The sequence below is a fragment of the Panthera leo genome, chromosome A1 (genome assembly GCF_018350215.1).
Source record: "Panthera leo isolate Ple1 chromosome A1, P.leo_Ple1_pat1.1, whole genome shotgun sequence".
In the NCBI taxonomy this organism is placed as follows: Eukaryota; Metazoa; Chordata; class Mammalia; order Carnivora; family Felidae; genus Panthera; species Panthera leo.
Window position 1 is genome coordinate 236,279,316 of NC_056679.1, and position 20,570 is coordinate 236,299,885.

General features: G+C 45.3%; 1 long non-coding RNA gene across 1 annotated transcript; it reads left to right on the forward strand.

The window, feature by feature from the left end:
• The first annotated feature begins 7,426 nt into the window (after positions 1–7,426).
• On the forward strand, positions 7,427–20,015 carry LOC122202175. Its single transcript, XR_006194499.1, has 3 exons — positions 7,427–7,611; positions 12,438–12,566; positions 19,779–20,015. It is a non-coding gene; the product is annotated as an uncharacterized LOC122202175 (long non-coding RNA).
• Positions 20,016–20,570: the final 555 nt, after the last annotated feature.

Below are 20,570 nucleotides of genomic sequence, written 5' to 3' on the forward strand. Positions count from 1 at the left end.
GGGGGGAGTGTCGATTACATCTCCTAAACGTGCCAGGATGGAATTGTCTTCTTCTCTCCATTTAAGAGCGTCGCGTTGTCTGTGGATTTTCCTGGTTCTTGAAACCTTCCATTTCTTTTACAGGATTATAAAGGGGAGGAAAGTAAAATGTGAGTATATGGTGAAGAAAATAGTGCCGCAAGGCTGCACGTTTTGTGACGGTCAGGACAGACTCTTATCAGAGGGGATTCACTAAAGAATATAGACATGCTTACATCCAGCTCCTGACGTCGTACAAAAGAAGAGAAAAACAAGTCACTTATTCTGTAACACTAGGGATATGAAATTAGAAACAGAAGACCTGGGGAAAGAAAGAGAGAGATGGAAGGAGGGAAGGTTGGAGGGAGAGAGAGAGCGAGACCACAGTGAATGGGGACACGGCTTCATCTGGAACCCCTGACCCTTCATGGGTCCTGCCACGCTGGGCTTTCTGCCCTGACGCTCGCCTTCTCAGCTGCCTTTAAACCGAGGGCCGGACACGGAGGGTCCCCTCCGCAGCACGCATCACCAGACACAGCAGCTGACCCCTCTGGGAACAGGTGCCCCCAGACAACGGTAACTAGACAAGAGAGAGCTTCTGGGAGGAGCACCCGCATGCTGAGCACCACACGGCACCTGGAGGCCAGCGACTGGGACAGGCTGAGGACTTCAGACACGCCTAATCGATGGCTTGTCAAAGGTGATCACAAGAAGCATATGCCCCCGCGGGTCTCCACAGAGACCGTCCTATCGGCTTGACATGCACCGTCTCCCTCACCCCTGCAGTGACCCTCCCCCCCCCGAGCCAGCCGTTACTATAACAGCTCATTTTAAAGGTTAGGAAATGGGGGCACGGGGATTGCGTAACTTAGACACGGGATGAGGCAGAACCAGACAGGAACTCAAGCAGTCCGCCTCCAGTCCAGAAACAATCAACATTTGGACACGATGAAAAACAGGAGGGCTGAAACAGAGAGCACCCCGCGTGGGATAAAGAGCACCCCTCGTGGGAGAGGGCACAGAGTCCACTCTGGCGGAGCAGAGCCGCGGCCTGGGAATCTCCACTGATCGCAGATCGGGGAAGTGGAAACCCAAACAAAAGTCGTGAGGTGAGGAGGAGAGAGAGGTCCAACACCCCCACAAGAGAAGTCCCAAGAAAGGGGGGGAGATGGAGGAAAAATTCTTCAAAAGAGGGACGGAAGAGCCCATGTTGCAAGGATTTAGAGGAGACCGAACAGGTTAGGTGAGGAAAACCCACGAGGGACACACTGTAGGGAAAGGTAAAAACATCAAAGAAAGGGGGCACCCGGGTGGCTCAGTCAGTTGAGCGCCCCAGTCTTGATCTCAGCGCAGCTCATGTTGTCAGAGTTCGTGAGATTAAGCCCCCTCTGTTGGGGGTCTCAGGACCTACTTGGGATTCTCTCCCTCCCTTTCTTTCTGTCTCTGTCTCTTTCTCTCTCAAATACATAAATATTTTTTTTAAAAAGAATATCAAAGAAAGAAGAAACTCTAACAGCATCAAGAGAAAGAGAGCAGATCACTTACCAAGGAAAACACGCAAACTGTCACCAGATTCCTCAACAACAACACAGGTTGCAAGAAGATATCAACTCATATTTTTAAGCGAATGAAGACGTTAGAAAACCTTTGAACCTATCATAATGTGTTCAATCAAACTCTTATTTCCGTGGGGGAGCAAACGTAATATATCCTGCAGCACACAACCCCTTAGAGGATTATGTACAGGAACATCCACCCTGAGACCCTTCTTGGAGGAAAACCAGATTAGAAGAACAAAAACAGGCAAACAACTAAGAAGCTTCCAAGAGAGTTCTGCAACAGGTATGCAACGTAAGATCAATCAAATAACTTAATATAGTCTTTATATAAAAAGAGCAAAGGAAAAGGGGGGGGGGATAAACCGTTTCCACTCAGAACTAGAGTCACAAAATTCTTCATAAGTGGACGTGGGACAGGCAAAGGGAAAAGCTGTCGAAAAGATGTAAGAATCCCTGAAGATTCTTGGCATGTTTGACAGGAGACAGAGACATTTAAAATCTGTGAAGACATCAGTGATCTCAGGTTGATCTATAGATTCAATGCAAACCCTATCAAAATCCCAGAAGGCTTTCTTTAAGTAAATAGGTAAGCCGATTCTAAAACCTAGACAGAGGGGCTCCTAGGTGGCTCAGTTGGTTAAGCATCTGACACTTGATTTCGGCTCAGGTCATGATCTCGCTGTTCGTGAGTTCGAGCCCTGTGTCGGGCTCTATGCTGACTGTGCTGAGCCTGTTTGGGGTTCTCTCTCCCTCTCTCTTCCCCTTCCTAGCTCATGCTCTCTCTCTCTCTCTCTCTCTGTCAATAAAATTTTTTTTAAAAAAAACTTTAAAATTTGGATGGAAATGTAAAAAATGTAAAGCAATGAAAACAATCTTGAAAAGGAGAGCAAATTTGGAGAACTAGCACCATTTGATTTTAAGACCTACTACAAAGCCACAAGACAGCTGGATATTGGCATAAGGAGAGGCAAATAGATCAATGGACAAAAGAGGGAGGGCCAGAAAAGACGGTCACATGTCCTGTCATATTGCTGGGACAGTAGATAGTCATATGGGAAAAAATGAAGAAACCTGTCATCTCAATCCATATACACATATTAATCATAGATCTAAATGTGGAATTAACCCATAATGTTTTTAGGGAGAAAAAAAAAACAGAACAGAACATTTCACAGGGTTGAGGTGGCCATAGACTTCTGGGATAGGACATGGAAGTTCAAAAATAAAAAGAATTCCTTCAACTTCATCAAAATTAAAAATTTCTGCTAATCCAAAGAGATCACTAAAACTATAAATCAATAAATCACAAACTTGGGGAAAACATTGGTAGTGCATGCATCTGATGTGTTTATGTGTTTTTTTTTAAGTTCAACAATCAACCATCTAATTTTTTAAACCGAGCAAGTGAGTTAAACAGGCATGTAACCAAAAAAGACATCCAAATGGCCAATAAGCCCCAAAAAGATGCTGAATATCATTAGTCACCAAGGCGCTGACAATGAAAATCGTCACGAGATACCATTTCTTGTCCGCTGAAATGGGTTAAAAAGACTGACAGTATGCCTGTCGCTGAGGGAGTGCCACCGCTTGCCAAATGTGTGTCTCCAGGAGAACTGCAAAATGGCAAACACTTTGAGGGACCGTTTGCCAATTCCTTAAAAAGTTATACATGTGCATACCCCATGACCCACAGCTCCACTGCTGGGTATTTACTCAGGGGTGATGAAAACATTTGACCATAAAAAAAAAAAGACCATACAAGAATGTTTATAGCAGCTTTATTCATGCTAGCTCACACAGGAAATAACCACAATATCCATCGAAAGAAGAATAGATTTTTTTATGATCACGCTATATTCATATATTCATAGAGTGGAGTGCTATTTTGCAATAAAAAAGGAATAAAACACAGGTAATTTGCAAATAAGAATGATCTCAGAACAATTACAGTTGACAATAGAAGTCACACACTAAAGATCTGTGTCCTGTTTAATCCAGAATACGGGCGCAGGCAACGGCATCTAAGGGGTCAGAGCACATCGTGTCTAGGGGATAGAGCACACTGGCTGGAAGGTTCCTGGAGTGCTGCTGATGCGCGCGTTGGAGCTGGCGGTTACAGAGACGTGTGCAGTTACCAGGACTCACCCAACTAAAGACTTAAGCTGATGTATTTTGTTGTAAGTTAATTTTGCCTCAATTCAGACATAGTAATAAAAGTTAATAAACATAATTACGGGTTTCTAATTTTGGGAAACCACTATAAGAGTAAAAAAGTAAATAAAATCTACAATTCTAACTCGTAATTTAAACCTGGTCTGTCCAATAAAGAACATGAGAGAAGAATAAAAATTAAACAAGTATACTAAATTGGAAACATGAGTTGAGGGTAGAAAAATCGTAATATAACAGGAATTGCGATCAGTGAAAGTGCATGAAACTCAGGAACAGAGAAACCAAGAATTCCAGATTCGATTGTTAAAAAATTAAAAAATTAATTTTTTCTCCCCAAAAAGAATCAAGAAAAGTTAAGCAGAAGAAAAGTACATCCCAGGGAAAGGTGACGCATAAAAAAAAAAAAAGTTGTAACGATAATTTTAATATTTCACTCAACAAATATTCAGACAATCTTATCTTAAGGGAAAATGAGGGATGTTCTACTAGTAAAAAATGGCATATAACCACCATGAACCTCTATGCCCTTAGCAATATATACTCAACATATGCAAAATGATTGGCAAGTTGAGTCAATAAATAAATAAATAATAGTAACTGGAGATTTTACACCCTCCCTTCACCTGAAAGGGGCAAAAAAATAAGCAGAGATAGGGAGGCTATGCAAATAGTGCAATTACTGGGATGCCCGGGTGGCTCACTTGGTTGAGCGTCTGATTCTTGATTTCAGCTCAGGTCATGATCTCATGGTTCCTGGGATCGAGCCCTGTGTCGGGTTCCCCCCTGACAGCACAGAACCTGCTGGGATTTTCTCTCTACTCACTCTCTGCCTTTCCCCCACTTATTCTCTTTCTCTCTCTCTCTCTCTCTCTCTCTCTCTCTCTCTCTCAAAGTAAATAAACATTAAACAAATAATTCAATTAATAAACTCAAGTGATTTTGCCTGTTGTTCCGAGCTTAGCAAAGAGAGGCAGACCACACTTGCTGGGCTGCCTGGTGCCTGACCGTCACCAGCACCTGCCCATCTGAAGTGAGGTGGATATGAAAATTCAGAGTGTTCAAAAACTTTCAGAATAATCTGGTATTGCCGAGACGTCCAATTATGTGATCGTTTCTCTGGTATCTCATTTTATTGAATTTTGCGGCATTAATGGTCTGTGACAGATTGGAAATTAACAAAAACAGAAAAACCTAACAAACCCCCCTGGTCCTTCAGCACAGAATGTTTGAGCAATACGAGTTCTGAGTGAGCAGGGGAAGAGCCACAGACAGGACTTCATGTTAGACCCCGGATGAAGGGTCAGTGTCACCAAACTACGTTCTCCCTACTACAGTGACTAAAACCAGAAACAAATTAGAAAGCACACCCCCCCCAAACTTCCTTTATTTTGAGAATCTCAACATTGCACGTTTTGCTCAAATGAGACTTATAAAGGAAATTATGAAATATGCAAGACTGGGGGCGACGTGGACACATTAAACTCCAAAATGTGTGGACGTATCTAGAACAGTACGTAAAGTAAGATTTATATGTTAAAATGCATTTTCATGAGGCAGGACAGATTGGAAACAAATGATCTAATCAAAGGGAAAATAGGTTGGATTTATGACACAAAATAGGGATTGGTTTTAATGAAAAACACATGGGCCAAGTTAGCAACAGATAACAGATTGAGATAATATATTTGCAATCTATCTAAAACCAACAAGGGACCATACTATCTAGAATATGCAAGAAATGCCTATAAATCAAAAATTAAGAAAGAAAATCACTATAGACAAGGAGACAGAGAACATGGAGAGGCAATTCACAGGGAGAAGAAACCCAAAATGTTGAGAAGACGTAAAAGATGACCAGGTCCATAAGCAGAGGATTGGAAGTTAAGGCAGCAAGATCTCACCTTGTGTCCAGCCAATGGGCCAGTGCCTGAAAGCAGGATCGAGAAGTGTTGGAGGTGAGTAGGAAAAAAGGCAGCACCTTGCCCTGAGGCGGCTCCCTGGGAACGCACCGTGTTTTGGGGAGTAGACTGGCACCAGCGGGGTGGTGCCAGGGCATATATACTGTCTGACCAGCAATTCCACTCCCGGGAACAGGGTAGAGAAAACCCAAGTCCTGCGCAGGAGTGTCCCACAGCACCCTGTGTGGTGATAGGGAGCCAGAGGGATTCCCTCTGATGCTCTGGGGAGAGATGAGCAGAATGTCGGCATTACATGCCGTGGAACAGTGAGTCAGAAGCCGCAGACTACGAGAATATTCTGTAATCTGGAGAGATGTGTAGAGTGAGGAGGGAAACAGCAACGGATAGAAAGTGATTTATAGCTTCTTTTTTTTAATGTTTCCATCGGAGTTCAAGGGAAGCATCTTTTTTTTTTTAACGTTTATGTATTTATTTTAAGAGAGAGAGAGAGAGAGCACAAGTGGGAGAAGGATGTGGGGCACCTGGAAAGCTCAGTTGGTTAAGTGTCCAACTTTGGCTCAGGTCATGATCTTACGGTTCATGAGTTAGAGCCCTGGTTGGGCTCTGTGCTGACAGCTCGGAGCCTAGAGTATGGTTCCGATTCTGTGTCTCCCTCTCTCTGTGCCCCTCCCCCACTCATGCTCGCTCTCTCTCTCTCTCTCTCACTCAAAAATAAATAAACATTACAAAAAAATGTTTAACAAGTGGGAGAAGAGGCAGAGAGAGAGAGGGAGAGAGAGAATCCCAAGTAGGCTCCACACCTGTCAGCACGGACCCCAACGCAGGGCTCACTCCCATGAACCGTAAAATCCTGGCCGAGCTGAGATCAAGTCAGATGCTAAGCCGGTCCGACTGAGCCACCCAGGCGCCCCAAGATTTATAGCATTTTACCATTAGAATCTTGTTTTAAAAAAACTTACATTAGTCGAATAAATGAAACGCGGTTTATAATTTCAACCAACCGCGTGTGGTTCTGGGCTTTGAGTACATTCGCCGTGTCGTGCAACTGTCTCTGCCATCCCCCTCCAGAATCTTTTCATCTCCCCAAAGGAGCTCTACACACATTTAACCCTACCTGCCCATGCCTCTCACCCCACAACCTGGGGACCGCCACGATGCTTTCTGTCTGTCTGAATTCGACCATTCTGGGTGTCCCATGGAGGTGCAACCATACAGCATTTATTCTTCTGTGACTGGCCTATTCCACTTAGCCTCGTGTGTTCGGGGTTCCCCCGTGTTGTAGCGTGCCAGGCTTTCCTTACTTTTTCAGCCTGAATAAAACCTGAAGGTGTCGATCACGTTGAGAGATAGTAGATCTATCATGGTGATAGATCACGTTTGGTTTGTCCATTCATCTGTTGACTGGCAGTTGGGTCGTTTCCACCTGTGGGCTATTGTGGGTAATGCTGCGAGGATCGTAGGTCTGCGAACATCTGTTGGGGGCCTTCTTTCAGTTCTTGGGTGTCTCCACCCCAGAAATGGAATGGCTAGATCCTATGGTAATTTACGTGCCCAGAAATAGCTGGCATCCTTCCACTGTGTTCTCCAGGAGCCCCACCACATCGCATGCCACCAGCAATGCAATTAGCAGCACTTTATGACACGGGCACACAAGACAACCAGGCCGACCTTTACAAAGCCACAGGGCAACAGAAGGGCACGCAGCTCGCCCGTTGCAAGAGCGTGTGGGGAGGGGACAGAAGCAGGGAGAGCAGACAGAAGGGGAAAGGTGGCAACTAAACAGGGGACGCTTCCCCAGACAAGCAAAGCGATGCATCAGGGACCAAGACGTTTGGGTACAACCGCCCGCTGCACCTGTCACAGCTCCGAAAGCAGAAGAGGCTCTTTTCTTGTTTCCGAAGCTCGAAGCTCCTCTCCCGGTCTCTGGCAAAGCAAGGCTGGAGGTAACAAATGAACAAATTGCGCTGCTTGGATAACTTTCCATTTCCTCATTAGCACGTCTTGACCTGACGAGATTGGATGGAATCGAGCAGCTGCGGAATATTCCCAGGGACAAGGGGCTCCCCTTCCCCCCCACAGAGCCGCCCCGGGCACGCACAGCTCCTGGGAGGATGCTGCCGGTTCTGGAGACTGCGTTCCATGTGCTCTCCATGGGGGCCCAAGGTCCTGGTTCCACGTGCTCTCCACGGGGGCCCATGGTCCTGGTTCCACGTGCTCTCCACGGGGGCCCATGGTCCTGGTTCCACGTGCTCTCCCCGGGGGCCCAAGGTCCTGGGAGGGCCGTGCTCTGGAGAAGGGCAACGTGCAGCGCTTCTGTGGTCCCGAAAGGAGAAAGAGGCCTCTGGAAAGTATGGGAGATGATCGTTATCTGCTTCTGTTTGGCAATTCCCACAGTGACCAGGCACAGGATCAGGTGACCCAGCAGGGGCGCGCCTCGCCCCAAGTGGGAGGAGCCAACAGCGCCCCATCACGATGTTGAACACAGTCACGGTGTCTGGCCGCCCAGCCTGCCCCTCAAATCCTAAACTGCCCCCTGCTTCATCGAGATACGGCTTTTGGAGGAGACGGGAAAGCATTTACGAGGAGGGCTGGTGAAACTCATAATTTGTTTATGTGGAAATTTTTTCCAGAACGGCGCACTGGGGAAACATCTCCAAAATGAAATAGTAAAGAGGCAAAAACAGCCCGTTTGTCTCTTTTCCTACCACAGATGCACGTCAATCACAAAACGCTGCCATTTATAAGGCCGCCCTGGAGCCACTAGCAGGTGGCCCGGTGCCAGGAGACGGCGAACTCCTGCCGTGCGGCCGCTGTGTCCTCCCTGGTGCACGGGGCTGGCGTGGACATCGCGTGGCCCCACACGTGGCCGGGCGGGCCAGAAGGAGCCCCATTCGCCCCCTGCAAGGGGTGAGAGGTGTTCCTGGAGCATCGTGCTGGGCTCTATCGGGGATTCTGCAAGGCCGCTGGTCCCAGAGAGCAAGGGAGGGACAGTCAGGCAGTCCCCTCTTGGGCGAGAGGGAGAGGGTCCCGTGAGGGGCCTGGCAGGGAAGCATGGGGCCAATGCCACGATTTCCCCTTCTCACACCATTGCTTGTGGGGCATCTGCAGTGACAGACGGCTGCCCAGTGAGTGCAGACCAGGCATCCTGGGAACAGGAGAGGCTAGGAGGGCCCAGCTGGTCAACCGGCCAGATTGGGCCCTGTGCACGGCTCGAAGCGGGTACCTGCCACTGGTTCCAGGCACAGCGGCAGGAGAGAGGAGCATTTGGGCACCCGGCCAGCATGAGAATCCCTGCAGGGTGACCCTGGGCAAGGGGCTGGCTCTCTCCCCAAAGGGACCGGAGCTGGCAAGGTGTTCCTGAACACGATGACACGAGGCCACAAAGCAAGGAGAATGCACCAGGGACTGAAGTAACTCGAGCTGCAGCGTGTGTAGAAGGAGTCACGTGTCCAGTCCTTGTCTTTCCAGGAGACAAAACAAAACTACCTTGTGAGATGTTTTTAGTGATAGAATGCACTCTTTTACATGTAGTCAATTTCCATTAATCCAATGTTAAGGACAGTGGGACCTTCCAACTATCAGATTAACCTGTCAATGGAGGATTAAGCAGAAACTATCTTCATGTTAATCTTATGGCTGGAAACCTTTCTAAAATGTATTAGTGTTATTTCCTTGCCTCTCTAAGCGGTGAAGTCCTCAACAGAAATGTTTGAGATGGTTCCATGCGTTCCTTGCCCATTAAAAGACCTTTAGAGCATCTTCCGTACAGGAGGTGTCCTGATGGGTGCTGAAGGCAGGAACAGAAACATTTCCATTCATGGCACAAAGCTGGAGTTGATTCCTAACGTCACCGACAGTCTCTGCTTTTCAGTGGAAGGATTCACTTCCTTCACAGTTGATATTGGGTCCCTATGCTGGATTTTATCCCTTTGATTTTACTTGATTACTTATTTTACTTGATTTCCTCTCCTCCCACCACCACCCCCCCCCCCCACCACCCTGATTTCCTTTCTGGTCTAACACCTTCCCCTTTCCCCTTCCATCAACAACCTGGGAGTCTGTTTGTTTTTGCTCCCCTTATGTTTAACAGTGCTTTCCTCACACTCAATGAAACGCGTGTTTCTTTGCAATATGACAATGAGAAAACCATTTGCCACATCAAGTTATTCTATCTTCCCGCCCCCACCCATGCCCAACTCAGATGAAATGTTAGGTTGACACATTTGGAAAGGTTTTACTTCAGCACCACCCACCCTCTGCCCTAAGATGTTCTCCCCAGGACATAATTACTCCTGGATTTGCTCAGAGGATTTAGTAGATTTTATTTAAGATCGCTTTAAGAATTTCCCTGGATGTATGTCTCTTCTATTTCAAGAAACCTAAGTTAGCGTACAATTACGCTGTTTCCAAGTAGTATACAATCATCAAGAGAGAAAGAGTGGGGAGGGGAAGAGAGAAAGAGAGATGCCGCTTGGGCTCAGCGTGAAGCAGTTGTGGCCATCTCTGCGTCTCCCACATCTGACAGTCAGGTGCTCTGTGTTCTCTTTAGAATCTTTGCCAGTATTTGCTCAGACAGACTCCCAGTCTGTGTATTTTCTAACATACATATCTATCTATAATATCTTTCACCTTGGTGGGTCGGTAATAGCTTGGCTGGGTATAGAAATCTTGGTGTGCTGTCCTTGTCCTGAACCCTCTGTAACTGAGTTTGCTCCTGTAAAATGCTGTTTTACATTTCGTGTTTCACTTGCACTGTTGATACTGGAGAAAACTAATAGCAACCTTGGTCTTTGTTTTGTTAATAATTGGGCATCCATGCCTGAAAACTTATCAGATGTTTTCTTCCATTTTAGGGATATCTAAGTATATTAGTTGGTTAGCCATTTCAGCCTACCAATGAGGCATCTCCTTAGCTCAGAAATTCTCATCTATTACTTGCTTAATTATATTTCCCATATATTCCTTTTCTGCCTCTGGAACACCAGTTACACTATACTAGATCTCTCAGATCCTTCCTGCAATTCTCTGATTTCGCCCTCCCACCGTGTCCTATCTCTTGGTGTATTGGTTCTTCATTTTACAGATCACTAACTTCTGATGTGACAATGTCTATCTTTGTCTTGCATTTATTTCCTGATTTGGCTGTTTTTTGTTTTGTTTTGGTCTTGTTTAGACCCATGTCTTGAAAAGAAAAAGTCAGGGAAGAGGTACAGCCCTTGCCCTGACTTTTGGCCTGTCCACTGAAATTTCCTTGGCTCAGGGGTGGTGGAAATGGAGGAAAAGACAGATTTTCAGGCCTCTTCTTAGAATCTCCACAATAATCACCATGTAAGTTTAAAAGCATAGAGGGTTAAACAAAGTCTGAAAGCAACCAGAAAAGTCCTTTGGAGCCATAGAAGACGCACACACATTATGTAAATCAGAGGTCAAACAGACTACTAGAAACAATGTAGAATGGGGGGTTTCATGTGAGATTTGATTTGCTGCCTTTGTGGGAGCTGCTACAATATTCTTTGGCATCTGGTGCTGAGAGCGAGGTCCCCCGGGTGGGTGGCTGGATTGAAAGATGGCTGTGCGGAGGGGGAGCAGGTTGGGAAGGACTAAATCTCCTGAAACCTTGAGCAAAGGTGCTTGAACCTACATCCACCCCACCCCCCCCCACCCCCACCCCGGAATCTGTGAAGCCTCCAACCCAGGTTAGTTGTCTTTCTCACAGAACCTGTACCCCCAGCTCCCCCCACACCACCCACCGCCAGGCCCCACATCACTTCCTTCAGAGCTCAGGCAGGTCAGAGGCTGGCTAACCCATGCTCTGCCCCTGTGTACAGCACACACCAGGCCGAGTCCTCTAGGGGACATGGCACAAGGGCCGTGCCCAGGGGCCCAGTGGGTGTGGACTCAGCCTCCACTGCCTGAGTCACGTGGGGCATGGTAACAGCACAGAGCGTGGCAACCCATGACCCATGGCAGCTGCTGACCCGTCTTCCCGCCAGACCGGTCCTCTCCACGTTGTACCAAAAATCGTCCTTTTCTTGGGAAGGAAGGCTGCATTTCAGGAGAGACCTGGGTGCAGAGTCACAGAAAAGCCATACCAAAAGTATTTATGAGCCAGAAGTACCTAAGCCCCCGGATTAAACAGCCAGTGTTATGTTGAGTCAGTTGAAGAGCGACCGGGCTCAGTAAGCACCGTGTTGTCAAATCACACCCGCTGGAAGTAGAGAGAATAGAGGCACTATGATTAGTGTTTACATTAAAACTGGGGGGAGCGCCTTGGGTAAGTCCTTCCCTCTTCGCCCGGGCTTAGGCTAACCCAGACCCAGGCCACACTCACTTGATGGGTTTAAAGGGCTTTACGTGAAGTGCAGCTTATATTGAATTTCTTTGTTTCTTGTTTTGAAGGTCCCTGAAGACATGGTAACTACAAAGCAGGCCCGAATAACAGGAATGTTGGAACAGATGTTATTTGGGCATTTCCACATAATAAAGACTTCTAATAATCCCCGATGCCCAATTATCCCAACAGTCCCACCAAAGTTTTCGCTCAGTGCATGATAAATGCAGACGATATCGACTTGAATAAAACCACAATGATTTAGGACACGGGTGATGCCAATCAAAGGAGACTTGTAAACAACTGACAACCACAGTTTTTAGAACCAAGATTAGCCAATAAGCCAACTTTGTACTTACATAAAACCAATTAGTCAAGGGGCAGTTGCATGACACAGGCAATGCTCTCAGAGGAAAATAATGTTTTCTGCCTTTCTAGATCAAAACCGTGTCCTGATGGTCAACAGTGGCCACTGCCTGACAGCGCACTGTGCTCCCATGCTTTGCCCTAGTTGGAAGGTGGTGCCCTAGGCTCGTGCCCTGGTCTGGGGAAAGATGCCATCTTCCCGTAAGTACTTTTATTTGTTAGGGTAGAGGGAGGTCCAGGGCAATTGCAGAAGCGGTCAGAAATGGGAGGCATACCACCTGTTTGCTTTCTTTTGTTTGGTTCTTTTATCGTGAGAGTGCAAACAGCACAGTCTGCGAACGCAGCCTCTGATACTTTCCAGCTTGAAGAGAGTTCTACGTGAAACGGGGAAAGGAAGTCTCTTCACTCTCTCTAGTGCACATCCAACACTTAACTCCACGCTCCGATGATAATATGAGGTGAAGATTAATCAGAAGAATTTGCAAGACCAGGCCAAGCCCAGTTTAAGAGTTCAGTATTTTCATGCCCAAAGCGCGTAAATACACTGTACACAAATAATACATATCTTAAAGGGAGACGAATACCCTTTGGTGTCAAAAGGCCACGTCTGATGGTGGCCAGCTATCTACCTGGGAGATCTGATCCTTTCTGAGAGAAAGGTAAGAGAATTTAAGAGAGAAGTGAGAAATTCCTAACCCTCCTTTCCAACGCCCCGATAAACGGAGTGGGCGAGGGAAGGGGAGCGCGTGAAGGACACACTCGGTGCCTCTAAGATCCAGGTGCCGGGAAGGGCTGGGAGGTAACGTGGCTGTAAGGAGTCACAGGCGCAGCTTTGGAGGGGATGGTTGCCCAGGCACCTGTCACACTTCCCAGAGGCGGCTCCCTGGGTCAGGTCAATCCATAGACACAGCCAGGGCCACTCCCTGTGGCCTTCCCCTTCCCCTCTGGATGCTACGGGTGGGTCTCTTGACAAAGGATTAGCAGCCTCCAGAAGCACCCACACACCACCACGTGGGATCATTTAGGGCAGTTGTTCATCAAGAGAGTAAATGTATTCCAAACTCAGCTGCCTTCGTCCACCTCCTGTGACTCGTGGCAGTTGGTGGGGGGCCTCTATCATCTACCATCAAGTTTGGGGCACCTACCTTGAGTAGATTTCTCTTTTCAATTTAAACGTGCTTTTATTTTACATAGAGCATATTTCCAACATACAGAAAATAATTAACCCTCCTGGGCCCACTATCAAAATATAACATAGGTTAACATTTTGCCATATTAGATCCAAATGACTTTTTTTTAAAAGCCTTGGGATGCTTGGGTTCTCAGTTGGCTAAGTGTATGACTCTTGATTTCGGCTCAGGTCACGATCTCACAGTTAATAGGATCAAGCCCCACGTCGGGTTCTGTGCAGACAGAGAGGACCCTGCTTCGGATTCTCTCTCTCGCTGTCTCTCTCTCTCTCCAAATAATAAACTTAAAAAACAAAAAGACATAAAGGCTTGTGAAACCACTCGATCTTAGCCAAAAGGCTGAGAAGCAATGTGAAACTCATTTTATGGAGCCACACAGGTTTTTGAAACTTCTGTAAGTGAGACATGTTCCTTTATGTGGCCACCAGCACTCGGAGATGGCAGGGTCACCAAGGACCCACTCTTCCTCTCCATCACTTCCTGGTTTTGACATGAATAGTATTTAAGTGAACACCAGTGACCTCTAGATGTCATCTGGCAATGACACTCTCATTTTGGACAAGTTCACCCTCAAACCCAAACTACAGTTCCAGGAAAAGGAGTCACCCTGGACTAAACATGTCCAACTAAATGTAACATTTCTAAGATCCCAAAAGGCTACTCTGAAGGAAGAAGCTGGGTCTGATAAAAGCCTCATTTTATGCTCAACACAAAATGTCACTGGGAAAAATGATGACAAAATAAAATTTGTTTCCTCTGGCAACCCCACCTTTGGAATCACAAAATGAAAATCGGCCGAGAGACAACCCCAGGTAGAGGGAAGCAGGCTGGTCTGGAAGAGAAACACAGCCCGGCTGCTGTCACCACAGCATGGACACAGCAACTGCCCTTTCCACCTAACAGAGTGTGTCTCAGTTATTAGTACTGGGAAGCAGGGAAGAGATGTGAGGACTCGTGTCCCTCTAATGCCACTTCTGCAAAGGCTTGCTGGCTGTGTCAGCCAGCTGGCAGGGAGGTGGGGGGTAGGGAGTGGGGTGGGGGGGAGGGGCATGATTTAGCCCCCCACTGATTGGACCTTACTATAGATGCTGGCTGAACAGCCCCCCGTGCTCACGCAATATCTACACGTTTGCAAGCTCCAGAAATACTTAGTAAGTTAGTGCAGCTGAAATTTCATTTGCTCTGATTATTGAAGCTACAAATATACACCAATGCACAAAATCTTGAGAGCACAGGAATGTATGTGAATCAGGAATAAACCCTGTTAGCCTCTGACACAGTTCTTTCAGACGCTTCTCTACATCCTTCTTTGGGAACGTGCTTCAGCCCACCCGACGCCCGCTCGCCTACGCCATCTGACCCCTTCACAATCCATCACGACTCCACTTCCATGGTTGCATGAGACTGTATCAAATATTTCATCAAATTAATGCCCTAATTTATGTAACCATTGCTTTACGTTGGTTTATCCTCAGTGTTTCCCTATTATAAATAATACTGCAGTGAACATCTTTGTACAAAATATTGTTGACATCTCTGAGTATTTGCTAGGGATAGATGCCTGTAATAGGTTTATTTATTTTTTTTATTTCCCTATATACTAATCTATTCAATTAATATTTATTATATGGTGGGTCAGGCGACCTCAGAACCTTCCTGACATAGAATTTTTAAAGGAATAGATAATATAAAATAAGTTTCATGTATTTATGTATATATGCATTTTTAATGCACACCAACAAGCATAAGATAATTCACAGAAGCTAAAATCAATAAGACAAGGTGACTTCAGAGATATTACCAAGTCTGAGTGCACCTGCTCATCTCTACAGATTTAGAGTGTTCAATTTAATATAACATGTGCAGGGAAAAGAGATAAAGCCTTTGTCACTAGGAGATGGAAAAGCTGATCTGTATCCACATAATAGAACTACAAAAGTTTACACCGGTAATTAGCAGGTGAAAGGAGGTGGGGGGGGGGCCTCTCCCCAAAGAGAAAGCAGTAATGGACCACACTTCTCCAAGGCCAGGCTCTGGGCAGATAAACCCACGTCCTTCCTGAGAGCCCGTAACCACAAACCCACGGGTTCAGGGCTCTAACTCATGCCCCATATGTCCCAGTAATCCCACACCAGGAAGTTAGTTTACAATGGCTGTGATACGATGCCTGAGAAAGACACGCCATCATCTGTGTGGTGTTCCAGAAGAAAGGCATAAGTAAGTTCAGGGTGATCATGAGAAGGTATCGGACAAATCCGGATGGAGAGACATTCACAAAGTAACTAACCAGTGTCTTCAGAAGTGCCAAGTCACAGAAGGCAAACACAGAGGACCTGACAGATTTGGGAGGCTAAGGAGACCCAGCAAATGCATGTAACATGTCCTCCTGGCTGGGGTGGTGGAACAGAAATAAGGCATGCATGGGAAACTGGTGAAGTTTGAGTAAGATCTGTAGCCTAATTGAAAGTAAATGTTATAACCAAGTAGGGGCACCCGGGTGGCTCAGTCAGTTGAATCTCCGACTTTGGCTCAGGTCAGGATTTCACAGTTCACAAGTTCGAGCCCTGGGTCAGGCTCTGTGCTGCCGGCTCAGAACCTGGAGCCTGCTTCAGATTCTGTGTCTCCCTCTCTCTCTGCCCCTCCCCTGCTCATGCTCTGTCTCTGTCTCTCTCTCTCAAAAATAAATACACCTTAAAAAACATTAAAAAAAACATACTATGACCGTGTTAATTTCCTGATTTTGAAAACTGCTCTGAGGGTGTAGATGCTAAAATTAAAGGAGGCTGGGCAAAGGGGGCATGAAAATTCTGTATTATTTTACACAGGTCTAAAATTATTTCAAAATGCAAATGTAAGAGTCATCATAATAAAGTGACCCTGAGTTGCTGGTGCACTCAGGAGACTGGATGAAGTCATGACGTCTCTCTAGAGAAATATATCTTAAACAAAAACCTCAATAATATCCACAGAGAAAGTTCTAATGACCATCAGTTGACAACTAAGAAAAAACTCAGGAAGCTCGCAGGGAAACAAGCCAGTATGAGTCAGACACAACAGAAAAGAAAATGAAGCAACTGTCATAAGTTTCACGAAGTCCTCAGATGATTAAATCACCAAAATATGTAACAACTTATTTAATAAGGAAAAAAAAGGGCATAAAAGTATGACAAAATAGCAAGCTAGATAACTAGGCAGACTTTAAAGGCAGCATGTGAAAGTAACTATGGGATTATTGTATGTAAATAATTGTAAATTGTATGTAAATTGTATGTAAATAAATCGTATGTATGTAAATAAATTGTAAATTGTAAATATGCAATTATGTAATTATTAAGAGGAGAAAAACCAATGGATATTGAATTTTTATGTATCAGGCAAATATTAGAAACAACTTAAGACAGAGCTGAGCTGGACAATGTATCTAAAGAGAGTATCCAGAATATAACAGAGATAAACAGCAAGATACGAAATTAAAACACAGGTTGGAGACGTGAATTATGGAGTAGGAAGGCCTAATGTACCTCTCTCTGGTACTAGCAGAATAAAATAACAATGAGGAAAAAGCAATATTTGAAGAGATAATGACTGGTCATTTTCCAGAGAAAGTAAAGGACACGAATCTTTATATTAAGAAAACCCAATAAATCCCACACAGTATAAAAAAAAATCCACACTTGACACCCTACAGGGACTTTGCAGAACACCAAAGACAAAGAGGAGAGCTTCGATAGAGCCAGAAAAAAAGAAGTAACTCTCAGCCTAAAGTGTAATGCCCCGAAATACTATCTTTCAAGAACGAGGGCAAATAAAGACATTTTCTGACAATCAGATGCTGAGAAGTTTGCCACCAAGTGAAGCCAGAAGATAACCTGCCTGTGAAGGAGAGTGGTCCTGACTGAAAGCTGACCTCTCAAAAATAACAATGGAAACCAGAACACAATGGATTCCCTTCTAAGTGTCGAAAGAGTCTGCTATCCTAGGGTCGACTGCTCAGAACCCCTGTCCTAAAGAGGAGGGCAAAAGAAAGGTGTTTTTCTGACAAATATACAAGGAGAGAGAGTTTACTACTATTGGAAATAAAACTTGAATGGAATATCTGGGGCACAAGCAGAAAAGGAACACAGACAATGGTGAACACGAGGATAGATCAAAGCAAGCAGTGCCTTAATGAAGTGAGAAGAGCAAAGTCTCACATTAGGAAACAAAATACAGAAATAAAATATCAGAATTTAAATGCCAGAAAGCATATGACTCAAGAGGGAAGTAATGAACCCTAAAGAAGTCTAAGTCTCTTACGTTGTTGGAAAGACAAGAAATATGTGTTTAATTTGGAGTTAGTCAAGTTAAAAATTCTTAAATCCCATGGAAACCACTAAAAGTGTTTAACTGAAGTGTATATCTTCCAAACTTGTCAAGGACAAAAATGGAAGGAGAAAAAAAAATAAAGAAAGAAAGGAAAAACTGCTTAAGAATAGAAAGCACACGGCAGAAATAAACCCAGAGTATACAAAATCATTAAAGAAATATGACCCTTTATCTTAAGAAGAGATTGTCAGATTAACTATCATCCAATTCATCAATATGTTCTTAAAAATAGACACCCCAAAAAAACCCAAAAGCATCGAGAAAGTTTGGAAGGAAAACACAAAAAAGAAGGAAATGACCAATGATATTAACATAAAGCAAAATAGATGGTAAGGAGAAAGGCGATATTAGTGGACATTGAAAACATTTAAGTCATCAGGAAGATACATAAATTTTCACCTTCTATGAACTTAATAGTATAGCTCCAAAATAAATTAAGTGAAAGAAAGAAAGAAAGAAAGAAAGAAAGAAAGAAGAAAGAATAAAAAGAAGAAAAAATTAAATAAGACAAATTGAAATATCTACCATCATGGTGAGAGATGATAATATGCCTCTCCCAGAAACTGAAGGATCAAACTGAACTGACCCCAAAATTTCAGGATGAATTCAGTGGTGAGCTACAAATTAATAGGCATCATCTATAAAATCTCAGCAAGTAATCAGTGGTGAAGCAAGTCTCAAATTTCTAAAGACCCGGAAACTGGATCTAAAGATCCGGAACAACATCATACGAAGGATAGTTCTGAAGGAGAAAGTCTGCTGTTGAGATTTTTGTTGTCCCAGATCTCAGGATGCAGGATAGAAGTGGACATGTATGGACCCAGCCATGGACTTCAGCAGACCTCTGGGTCAGAACAGAGTCCAGCAGGAGCCCTCCACACAAAGTGTAAATTATTGTTTTCTTTTTTGTTGTTGTTGTTAACTTAAAATTAATTAGTTAACATAGAGGGAAATACTGGCTTCAGGAGTAGAATTTAGTGATTCATCACTTACATACAACACCCAGTTCTCATCACAAGTGCCCTCCTTAGTACCTGTCACCCACCTAGCCCATCCCCCACCCACCTCCCTCCAGCAAACCATAGTTTGTTCTCTATCAGTAAGAATCTCTTGTGGTTTCTTAAAGTAAATAAAGAAATGGCAATCTAAACAAAAAATGAGCAAAACCTGTGAATCGGCAGTCCACAGAAGAAGAAAAGCAAACAAAAAAACAAGCGAGCACGTGAAACCATACATACTCAACACAAGGGAAGTACCAATGAAACATCAAGGAGAACAATGTATATAACAATTTATCAGATTGGAACAGCCGCCATATCTGCCAATGGCAAGTGTTGGCGATGACAGTGGCACATGGGAAACTCGTGCGTGGCTGATTCGGACAGGGCAACCTTCAGCAAAGCTGGCTGGTGCACAACCACCCAGCATGGTCCCGTTCGGACCTAAGTGCTCCAGAGAAACACTCTCATCCTCTTTAAGGCACATGCACAAGAAGGTTCTAGAAGGCTTGCTGGAACAGAAACTGAACAAGCCGCCTGTCAAGTAAAGCAGTATGTGGCTGAGGTTGCCCTGCAGCAGGATTCCTGCAGAGTCGTCCCAGGAGGCTTTTCTTTCCAGGAAGCAACTTTATTCCTGCCGGCACTGCTCAGTTGGGTTCGCACCCAAAGAACTGAGCCCTGGAAGCCACGTGGCATAGTTTTTTATATATTTTCTACTTCTTTGTCTCACATATATGGTAACACACAGCCACGCAGTCTGATTAAGTGGTCTCGCGTTACAAGTTCGTGAGGGATGTTGTCAGGTACGTGTATAGCCAGGCTGCCTTGAGTTTTGGTTTTTCTCTTTTTCTTTCTTTCAGGAGGGGACCCTACCACAGCACCAGCAAGGGACAGGACTGTAAGAGACACAGGGGATCTTAACCACGAAGCTCAAGGGACAAACGGGGATACGGACAAGGTCACAGAGGACATCCGGAACCATCAATGGTGACGTGCTTCTGCGTCTTAAACTGCAGCGTGGGCTCAAAGCTGTTCGCTCTATCCCCGTTCCCCCATACTCTGTTCACTCTTTTGACCATATGCTACATTTCGGTAAATAAGAAGGCCTCCCTTATTATGGGCATGACGCTCAAGGTCATGAAAGCCCTGGCGAAAAAAAGTAAAATGATTACAACACGTGTTTCCTGGCCTTACCACGTAATTGAGTCAGAGAAGCAACTTTCCGCTGAAAGAATTTGAAACCGAATCTTGCGGTAGCAGCTGGGGTGAGAGAGAAGCCCCCACCCCATGCTGGGTCCCGGCACCTGAGTCCCAGGGGACCCCCAGGGAGACAGCTCCCAGCGCGGGCTTACCCGGCGGGGCACACACACAGCCCCGGAGCCATCCCCAGATGGAAGGAAGGCGAAGGAGTCGGGCTGGAGAAGAGAAGGAGACGTTTTTCCAGGCCTGCAGACCTCCTGACATTTTGTTAGCAGAGATTTCCCCAAGTGGCCTGAGTGGGGTTGATGGCTGCGTTTTCAAAAGTCTCAAGGTTGCATGGGGCAACTATTTATAGGGTGGATGTAACCGGTTTCAGCAAAGCCAGATGAGAGTATTGGTCTAATCTTCTGCCCTGTATTTCCTCCTGTGACCTGAAGGCTACTGGTGGAAAT